We start from the raw sequence: 9,126 nt of genomic DNA on the forward strand, positions 1-9,126 counted from the left end.
GAACATTAACACTAGAGCTTTTAGTTCCAGAACTCGGGTCAATATCTTTCCGTTCGAAAGCCACCCGACATCTGTGTGATAAAGGAGATTTTAATGGAACGAACCCACGTCTTTACAGATGTTTCCAAACAGTCGAACTTGCAACGCTTTGCCTTTAATAGAGGAGGAAGAGGAGGAGGAGATTAGTGTTAAACGTCCCGTCGACAATGCGATCATTAGAAGCGGAGCACAAGCTCGGATTAGAGAAGGATGGGGACTGAAAGGGGCCGTGCCCTTTCGAAGGAACCATCCCGGCACTTGCCTTAAGCGATTTAGGGAAATCATGGAAAACCTATATCAGGATGGTCTCACAGCCTTTAATAGAGTTCACAACATTAATCACCTCTTGAAGCACGTCATTTAAGTCAACAGGTGAAACCATGACTGCCAGAACTTGTCGATAAGGAAATCTGATTGTCCATGATACATTTCACTTTATTAATTTTAATTTTGCAACGAGGCCGCTTTTATTGCCAGTCATATCATTAGTATCATCACTACAAATGGCGATAATACATTTTGTCCAATCAGCCTCATAGATATGAGTGCTTTCTGAAAACATGTCGTAAAAACACAGGCCAGCAGTGTTCGCAGATAGTGTTTTGCAAAATACAATGACTTCCATGATACTTTCATCTACTTCAAAGTGCAAAAAAAAACAAAAACAAATTGCGCACAATATGAAACATCAGTAGATTCTTCAAACTGCAAAGCAAAATGGGGCCCTTCTTTAATATTTGTTCTCGAATGTCACCGGCGATACCATTTATTCTGTGCTCAGTGGTATTATCAGAACGTATTATGCTTGTTACCTTGTTTGCCTCCTGCTTATCTAACATAATTTCAACTACATCCAAGGTCGCTGGCAAAATAAGATTCTCGGCATCCTTATCCGGCTTCCCTGCTTTAGCAACTCAGTATGCGATTCGGTAGCTAGCTAATAACGCTATCCCGTTGACACTGGGTACCTAATACCACACACATCAAAAAACATTTTGCATCACCCCTATTCCCAGAACTCCTGAAGATTAAGTTAATTGTGGATATTGTATCACAGAGACAGTCCCTTTCATTGTTCAGAGGTGTCACTAAACCCGCCCAAAGATGTAAAGAACTATGCATGAGCAGCACGTATTAGACGGAGGGGGTACGACACCCGATCAGTTTCAGTTATCCCGCCAGGAAGGAGGTACATGGCTCGTGTTGTCTGTAGTTCAACAATGCGTAGACGGTCAATACCGTGCTTCTATCCCGTCCGCATTGTTACTTCGTGTCAGGAAGGGCTCTTACCAAGAGAAGTGTCCAGGCGTCTCGGAGTGAACCAAAGCAATGTTGTTAGGACATGTAGGAGATACAGAGAGACTGTAACTGTCGATGACATGCCTCGCTCAGGCCGCCCAAGGGCTACTACTGCAGTGGATGACCGCTACCTACGGATTATACCTCGGAGGAACCCTGACAGCAACATCACCCCGTTGAATAATGCTTTTCGTGCAGCCACAGGATGTCGTGTTACGACTCAAAACGTGCGCAATAGGATGCATGATGCGCAACTTCACTCTCGATGTCCATGGTGAGGTCCTTCTTTGCAACTACGGCACCATGCAGCGCGGTACAGATGGGTCCAACAACATGCTGAGTGGACCGCTCAGTACTGGTATCACATTCTCTTCACCGATGAGTGTCGCATATGGCTTCAACCAGAGAATCGTCGGAGACGTGTTGGGAGGCAACCCGGTCAGGCTGAGCGCCTTACACACACTGTCCAGCGAGTGCAGCAAGGTGGAGGTTCCCTGCTGTTTTGTGGTGGCATTATGTGGGGCCGACGTACGTCGCAGGTGGTCATGGATGGCGCGGTAACGGCTGTATGATAATTGAGTGCCATCCTCCGACCGATAGTGCAACCATATCGGCAACATATTGGCGAGGCATTCGTCTTCATTGACGACAATTCAAGTTCCCATCGTTCACATCTTGTGAATGATTTCCTTCAGGATAACGACATCGCTCGACTAGAACAGCCATCATGTTCTCCAGGCATGAATCCTATCGGACATGCCTGGGATGGATTGAGAAGGGCTGTTTATGGACAACGTGATCCATCAACCGCTGTAAGGGATTACCGACGTATCGCGGTTGAGGAGTGGGACAATCTGGACCCAGAGTGCCTTGATGAACCTGTGAATAGTATGCCACGACGAATACAGGCTTGTATCAATGTAAGAGCACGTGCTACTGGGTATTAGAGGTACCGGTGTGTACAGCAATCTGGACCACCACTTCTGAAGGTCTCGCTGTATGGTGGTGAAACATGCAATGTGTAGTCTTCATGAGCAATAAAACGAGCCGGAAATGATGTTTGTTTTCAGGTTCCGGAGCTCTCGGAACCGAGGTGGTGCAAAACTTTTTTGATGTCTGTGTGTCGGAGATCTACGAAAAAGGGAGCGGCAAGCCCTCGGTCATCTCGAACACGCGTGCGGTCTACATGGCGCCTGCACGCGCTGCATCGCGAGCTCTCGCTTTTGCAGTTACATCGAACATCAGGTGGCGGTACTAGCGCTTTCAAAGGCCTCCACTTTCGAAGGACGTATTCGCTTCCGCACAAAACGTGACAAGAAAACATTATCACAAGTACTCCGCCGCCGGCAGCTATAAAGGCCGGCGCATGGACTACAAGAGCGAGTTCTTCCGCTTTTGAAAGCCTCTCTTGGCCTCCGTGTGGGAGCTATTCACCTCATCATCTCAGGACGCCCTCGAAGCCCACCTTAGGGACCAACGCAAATGTTCGCAGCTTTCATCGTTGTTTATTCTAAGGACATTTTTGTGGGTGTATTGGACCTAATCAGCACAACATTTTCGGAAATTCGATTATTTCCTTGGAGGTTACACTTTCTTTCACTACTACCTTATTCCCGTATTATGCGCAGAGTCGGCAGGGTTAAGTACGGATTTTGGCATGGTTAAGTTAAGGGGTGGCCGGAAGCCCTTCCTGCCGCCACCCCATACCCCCCGGGACGGGATGAGTGTACCCCAGCTGTCTGCGTCTAGTGTAAACCGGAACTAGTGTGAATGTGTTTCAAATGTCTGCGAGTCGGGTAACTGAGGCGGGACGTGGGGACCAGCCCGGAATTCACCTAGTAGGATGTGGAAAACATCCCTGGAGGTGTACAGTATGTGATCAAAAGTATCCGGACACCCCCAAAAACATACGTTTTTCGTATTAGGTGCATTGTGCTACCACCTACTGCCAAGTATTCCACATCAACGACCTCAGTAGTCATTAGACATCGTGAGAGAGCAGAATGGGGGCCTCCGCGGGACTCACGGACTTCGAAAGTGGTCTGCTGATTGGGTGTCACTTGTGTCAAACGTCAGTACGCGAGATTTGCACACTCCTAAACATCCCTAGGTCCACTGTTTCCGATGTGATAGTATAGTGGAAACGTAAAGGGACACGAACAGCACAAAAGCGTACAGGCCTATCTCGTCAGTTGACTGACAGAGACCGCCGACAGTTGAAGATGGTTGTAATGTGTAATAGGCAGGCCGGCCGGTGTGGCCGTGCGGTTCTAGGCACTTCAGTCTGGAACCGCTTGACCGCTACGGTCGCAGGTTCGAATCCTGCCTCGGGCATGGATGTGTGTGATGTCCTTAGGTTAGTTAGGTTTAAGTAGTTGTAAGTTCTAGGGGACTGATGACCACAGCTGTTAAGTCTCATAGTGCTCAGAGCCATCTGAACCATTTTTGTAATAGGCAGACACCTATCCAGACCATCACATACGAATTCTAAAGTGCATCAGGATACACTGCAAGTACTATGCCAGTGAGGCGGGAGGTGAGAAAACCTGGATTTCATGGTCGAGCGGCTGTCTATAAGCCACACATCACGTCGGTAAATGCCAAACGACGCCTCGCTAGGTGTAAGGAGCGTAAACATTGGACGATTGAACAGTAGAAAAACGTTTTGTGGCGTGACGAATCACGGTACACAATGTGGCAATTCGATGGCAGGGTGTGAATATGGCGAATGCCCAGTGAGAGTCACCTGCCAGCGAGTGTAGTGCCAACAGCAAAATTCGGATGCAGTGGTGTTATGGTGTGGTCGTGTTTTCCGTGGAGGGGGCTTGCACTCGTTTTGCGTGGCACTATCACAGCACAGGCCTACATTTATGTTTTAAGCACATTCTTGCTTCCCACTGTTGAAGAGCAATTCGGGGATGGCGATTGCATCTTTCAACACGGTCGAGCACCTATTCATAATGCACGGCCTGTGTTGAAGTGGTTATACGAGAATAACATCCCTGTAATAGACTGGCCTGCACAGAGTCCTGACCTGAATCCTACAGAACACCTTTGGGATGTTTTGGAACGCCGACGTCGTGCCAGGCCTCACCAACCGACATCATTATCTCTCCTCAGTGCAGCATTCCGTAAAGAATGGGCTTCCATCACCCAAAAAACCTTGCAGCACGTGATTGAACGTATGCCTGAGAGAGTGGAAGCTGTCATCAAGGCTAAGGATGGGCCAACACCATATTGAATTCAGCATTACCGATTGAAGGTGTCACGAACTTGTAAGTCATTTTCAGCCTGGTGTCCGGATACTTTTGATCACATAGTGTATTTTTTTCCGAAGCTCCTAGTGGTGTTACTACATACTAGGCAACAACAAGTGACTTTAGATAGCCGCACTGTCAAGCCTTTGTACCAGTACCTATTGAGACTCTGTATTTTGTGTCTTTTGTTCTTACCGTGAAAGCATATTTACTTTCGTTGTCAATAAAGTTGTTGAAACTAGATCATGTTTTGCCTGTGTCCTCATGAGGTACACCTCATCTAAAATCAGATTAAAAATATTGTTAAATCAAAAAATAATCATTAACATAATACTGTGCTTCTTCAGATTATCCCGGCGTACTTGTTGATCGAACACTCAGCTGTACTGCTGGTCCATAATGTCCAATCAACGAATAACATTAGTGTTTTATTACCCAAATCATAGTAAATTTGCTGCTGCTTAAGAATTTTTAGTTTCCTTGCAAAGGAATCGTCCGTTTTATCAGCTTCCTTGGAATATTTAGTTGAGAAGTGACACATAAACTTTAGGTTTATTTCTGATAACAATGAAACCATACTATTTTAATTGTCGTCATAAAGCCTGTTTTTTTCGATCTTGATTCGCTTCCGCCACTGCCACTTGTAAACCAAGTGGAGGGCTGCGCAGTTCTTTTGACAAAATTCTCCTTTTGATGCTCAAAAATTCAAATGGCTCCAAACATTATGGGACTTAGCATCTGAGGTCATCTGTCCTTTAGACTCAGAACTACTTAAACCTAACTAAACTAAGGACGTTACACACAGTCATGCCCGAGGCAGGATTCAAACCTGCGACCGTAGCAGCGGGCGATTCCGGACGGAAGCGCCTAGAACCGCTCGGTCACAGCGGCCGCCATTTGATGCAAAAATACAATATTCACATCCGTCCTCGGACAATTGACTGAATCGAGCTAAAACCCGTGCCTATGCGATCACTGACCGATTCTCCCCCCGCCCCTTCAACGAGACAAAGAATATTTCACTATCTGCAGAGCATTGCAACTACCTTGCACAGTTCACTTCATTTTTCAATCAGTACAGTGTCAATGGAAAGAAAATTAAATATGTTGTCTTTTCATCACGGTTCTAGGGGCGGTGAGTAAAATATTTTTACTTGGAAAGGGGTCCCGTGTTCAAAAAGGTTGAAAACCTGTGGTCTGGATATAATGGAGGCCAGTGTGGTGAAATGAAAAGAATTACATGACGGAGATACGGAATTAAATTCTGGATTGTAGTAGGTACCCAAGCGCAGATATAGACTCCGATAATAATCTGACAGTGATGAAGAATAGGCTGAAGGTTAAGAGACTAGTGAAGAAAAATCAGTGTGGAAAGAAGAGGAATGACGACATGCATTTCAAGTTCTATGAGGCTCTAAATACTGTAATAGGGAACATAGAGTAGGCATCTCGGTTAAAGAGGAATTAACATTTGTAAAAAGAGTTCTAATAGAATTTGGACGGACAGGCATAGGTACAAGGAGCATAGCTGCGGACTTGGCTAACATAAGAAACATCTCGACTGGTCAACAAACGAAGGAAGTACAAAAGAGTTCAGATATATACAGGAATAAATAAATATAAGTCACTTAGGCATGAAACAAACCGGAAGTCAAGGGGGAATGGCTGCAAGAAAAATCTGAAGTAATCGAAAAAGAAATGAACGTCGAAAGAACTGATTCAGCAAAAAAAAAAAAAAAAAAAAAAAAAAAAGACATTTGGTGAAATTAGAAGCAGGTGCGTCAGGATGAGAGTGCAATGGGAATTCCAGTGTTAACATTTGGATGTAAAGAGTACACTGAAGGCCTCTATGAGGAGGAGGACTTGTCTGATGTGATTGAGGAAGAAATGGAAGTCGATATGGAAGACGTGGGGATTACAGTACTAGAGTTACGGTTTAAATGAGTTTTGGAAGACTTGCAGTCAAATAAGGCAAAAGGGATAGTTAACATTACTTAGGAATTTCCGTAATTATTTTGGTGAAGTGGCAATCGCGCGACCATTTAAGCCGATGTGTATATAAGCCTCGATAGAGCCAGCCTTTCGGAAAAACATCATCCACACAATCCCGAAGATAGCAAGGGCAGATACCTACGAGAACTGTCGCACAAACAGCAACGACTCATGCTTCAAAATTGGTAAAAAGAATAATATATAAACGGCTTATGCGTCCGACTTGCTAATTAAAATAACATATAAAAGAATGGAAAAGAAAATTGAGGGTCATTTTTGATTTTGTTATGTAAGTTTAAAACGACATGTTCTGTATCTTTGGCATACGTTTAAGAATTTGGTAGTAACTGTGTTATGCATGAGTGTAAATTTGTTTTTCCGCCCAGTAGGATCATTCGAAAATGGGTCTCGGCTCGAAACTAGTCGTCGAATGCATAAAAAGTAAAAAGTTGCAACTTCGACTTGTTTCTCGTTCTACTTACAGTATTCTCATCGCAACGACTGATATCTCCTGTTCTAATAGTCCAAAGCAGCTACAGTTCTATGGTGTATATATTTTTTGTTACTCCATTAACTGCGCTATGGATGAATATAATTTGCGCGACAACATATCGTGACCTTCCCTTCTTTCTGAGAATGTGAATTCGGAGTACAGTATTGTATAGTAGTGAATAATGGACTGTGGGAAAGCCGCGCGGGATTAGCCGAGCGGTCTGAGGTTCTACAGTCATGGACTGTGCGGCTAGTCTCGGCGGAGGTTCGAGTACTCCCTCGGGCGTGTGTGTGTGTGTTTGTCCTTAGGATAATTTAGGTTAAGTAGTGTGTAAGCTTATGGACTGATGACCTTAGCAGTTACGTCCCGTAAGATTTCACACACATTTGAACATTTTTTGACTGTGGGAAAACAGGAAAAGAAGAGAATCGAAGCGACTGAGATGTGATGCTGTAGAAGAGAGTTAAAAATTAGGCGGATTGATAATACAAGGAAGAGGAGAACCCGGCAGAATCGGTGAAGACAAGAACGTGTGGAAGACACTGACAAGAAGACGGGACAGATTGCTAGGAAATATGTTAAGCCATAAGGAACAGTTTCCATGGAACTAAAGGAATCTGTAGAGGTAAAAACTCCAGAGTAAGACCGAGACTAGAGATTATCTGACTTTCTGTTCAAGGCTGTGTAAAAGGTGGGATTAAACACCTTTCTAGCCCGGGGTAGCCGTTAGATCATCTTCGCCTGTTTATGTATTAATGCCCTGTTAGATTTGTGGTCGAAAATGGGCACTTAGATCTTCGAGACGAATGGAACACTTTAGAGTGGTACGTTACAATTTTGTTTCAGAATTTCTGCTGGCCATCTGAATTAGACGTGCATGGAAATGGACAAACAAAAGATTTCACAGCAGTCGACAGTGACTAGGCCGCTGGGCCCATTGGAATGGGAGTTACTCTCTTCAAAGCCATGTTGTCACTGAGTTATTAACGTTTCACTGTCTTAGAGTGTAATATTTACAAGTTTTTGTCATTATTGTTGTTGTGGTCTTCATTTCTAAGAGTGGCCTGAAGCAGCTAAGGATGCTATTCTATCCTGTGCCAGCCTCTACGTTTCTACATACCTACTTCAACCGACATCCATTTGCACCAGTTTATTGCATTCAAGACTTGGTCTCCTTTTACAGTTTATACCCCCCACACTTCCTTCCGTTAGCAAACTAGTAGTTGTTTGATCCCTCAGGATGTGTTCTATTAGCTGATCACTTCTTGTAGTCAAGTTATGCCACAAATGTCTTTTCGACCCAATTCGAGTCAGTAGCTTCTCATTAGTTTGCGATCTACGCATCTACTCTTCAGTATTCTTTTGTAGCACCACATTTCGAAAGCTTCTATTCAGTTCTTTTGCCTAAGCTGTATATCGTCCACGTTTTAATTTCGTACGAGGCTGCACTCCAAACACCTTCAGAAAATACTCCTTGACACTCATATTCATAATAAACGTTAAGAAAGTCCTCTTTTTCAAAAATACTTTTTTTCTGTTGGCTGTCTGCGTTTTACGTCTTCCCTACTTCGTCCATCATTAGCTATTTTGCTGTCTAAATTGCGAATTTTTCAATTTTAGTGTTTCATTTCCTGATCTAATTCCCTTAGTATCGCCTGATTTAATTCACTTATATTCCATTGCTTTTGTTTTATTTTTATTGGTGCTCTTGTCATAGCATCTTTTCAAGGCTCTCTTCTTTCCGTTAAACTGCACCTCCAAGTCCTTCTGTCTCTGACAGAATTAGAATGTCTTCGGTAAAACGCAAAGATTTTATTTCTTCTCCCTGCACTTCAGTTTCCTTTCCAAAGATCTTCTTCGTTTCCTTCACAGCTTGATCAATGTACATACTGAATAACGTCAGGGATACGCTACAACCTTTTCTCACTTTCTTCTCGACTACGGCTTCCCTTTCATGCTCTTCGACTCTTAGTACGTGTTTCTACACAAGTTCTAAATAACCTTAAGTCCCTGTATTTTATTCCTGATATCTGCAAAATTTCAAAG

This window comes from Schistocerca cancellata, chromosome 3, assembly GCF_023864275.1.
Source record: "Schistocerca cancellata isolate TAMUIC-IGC-003103 chromosome 3, iqSchCanc2.1, whole genome shotgun sequence".
Taxonomy (NCBI): domain Eukaryota; kingdom Metazoa; phylum Arthropoda; class Insecta; order Orthoptera; family Acrididae; genus Schistocerca; species Schistocerca cancellata.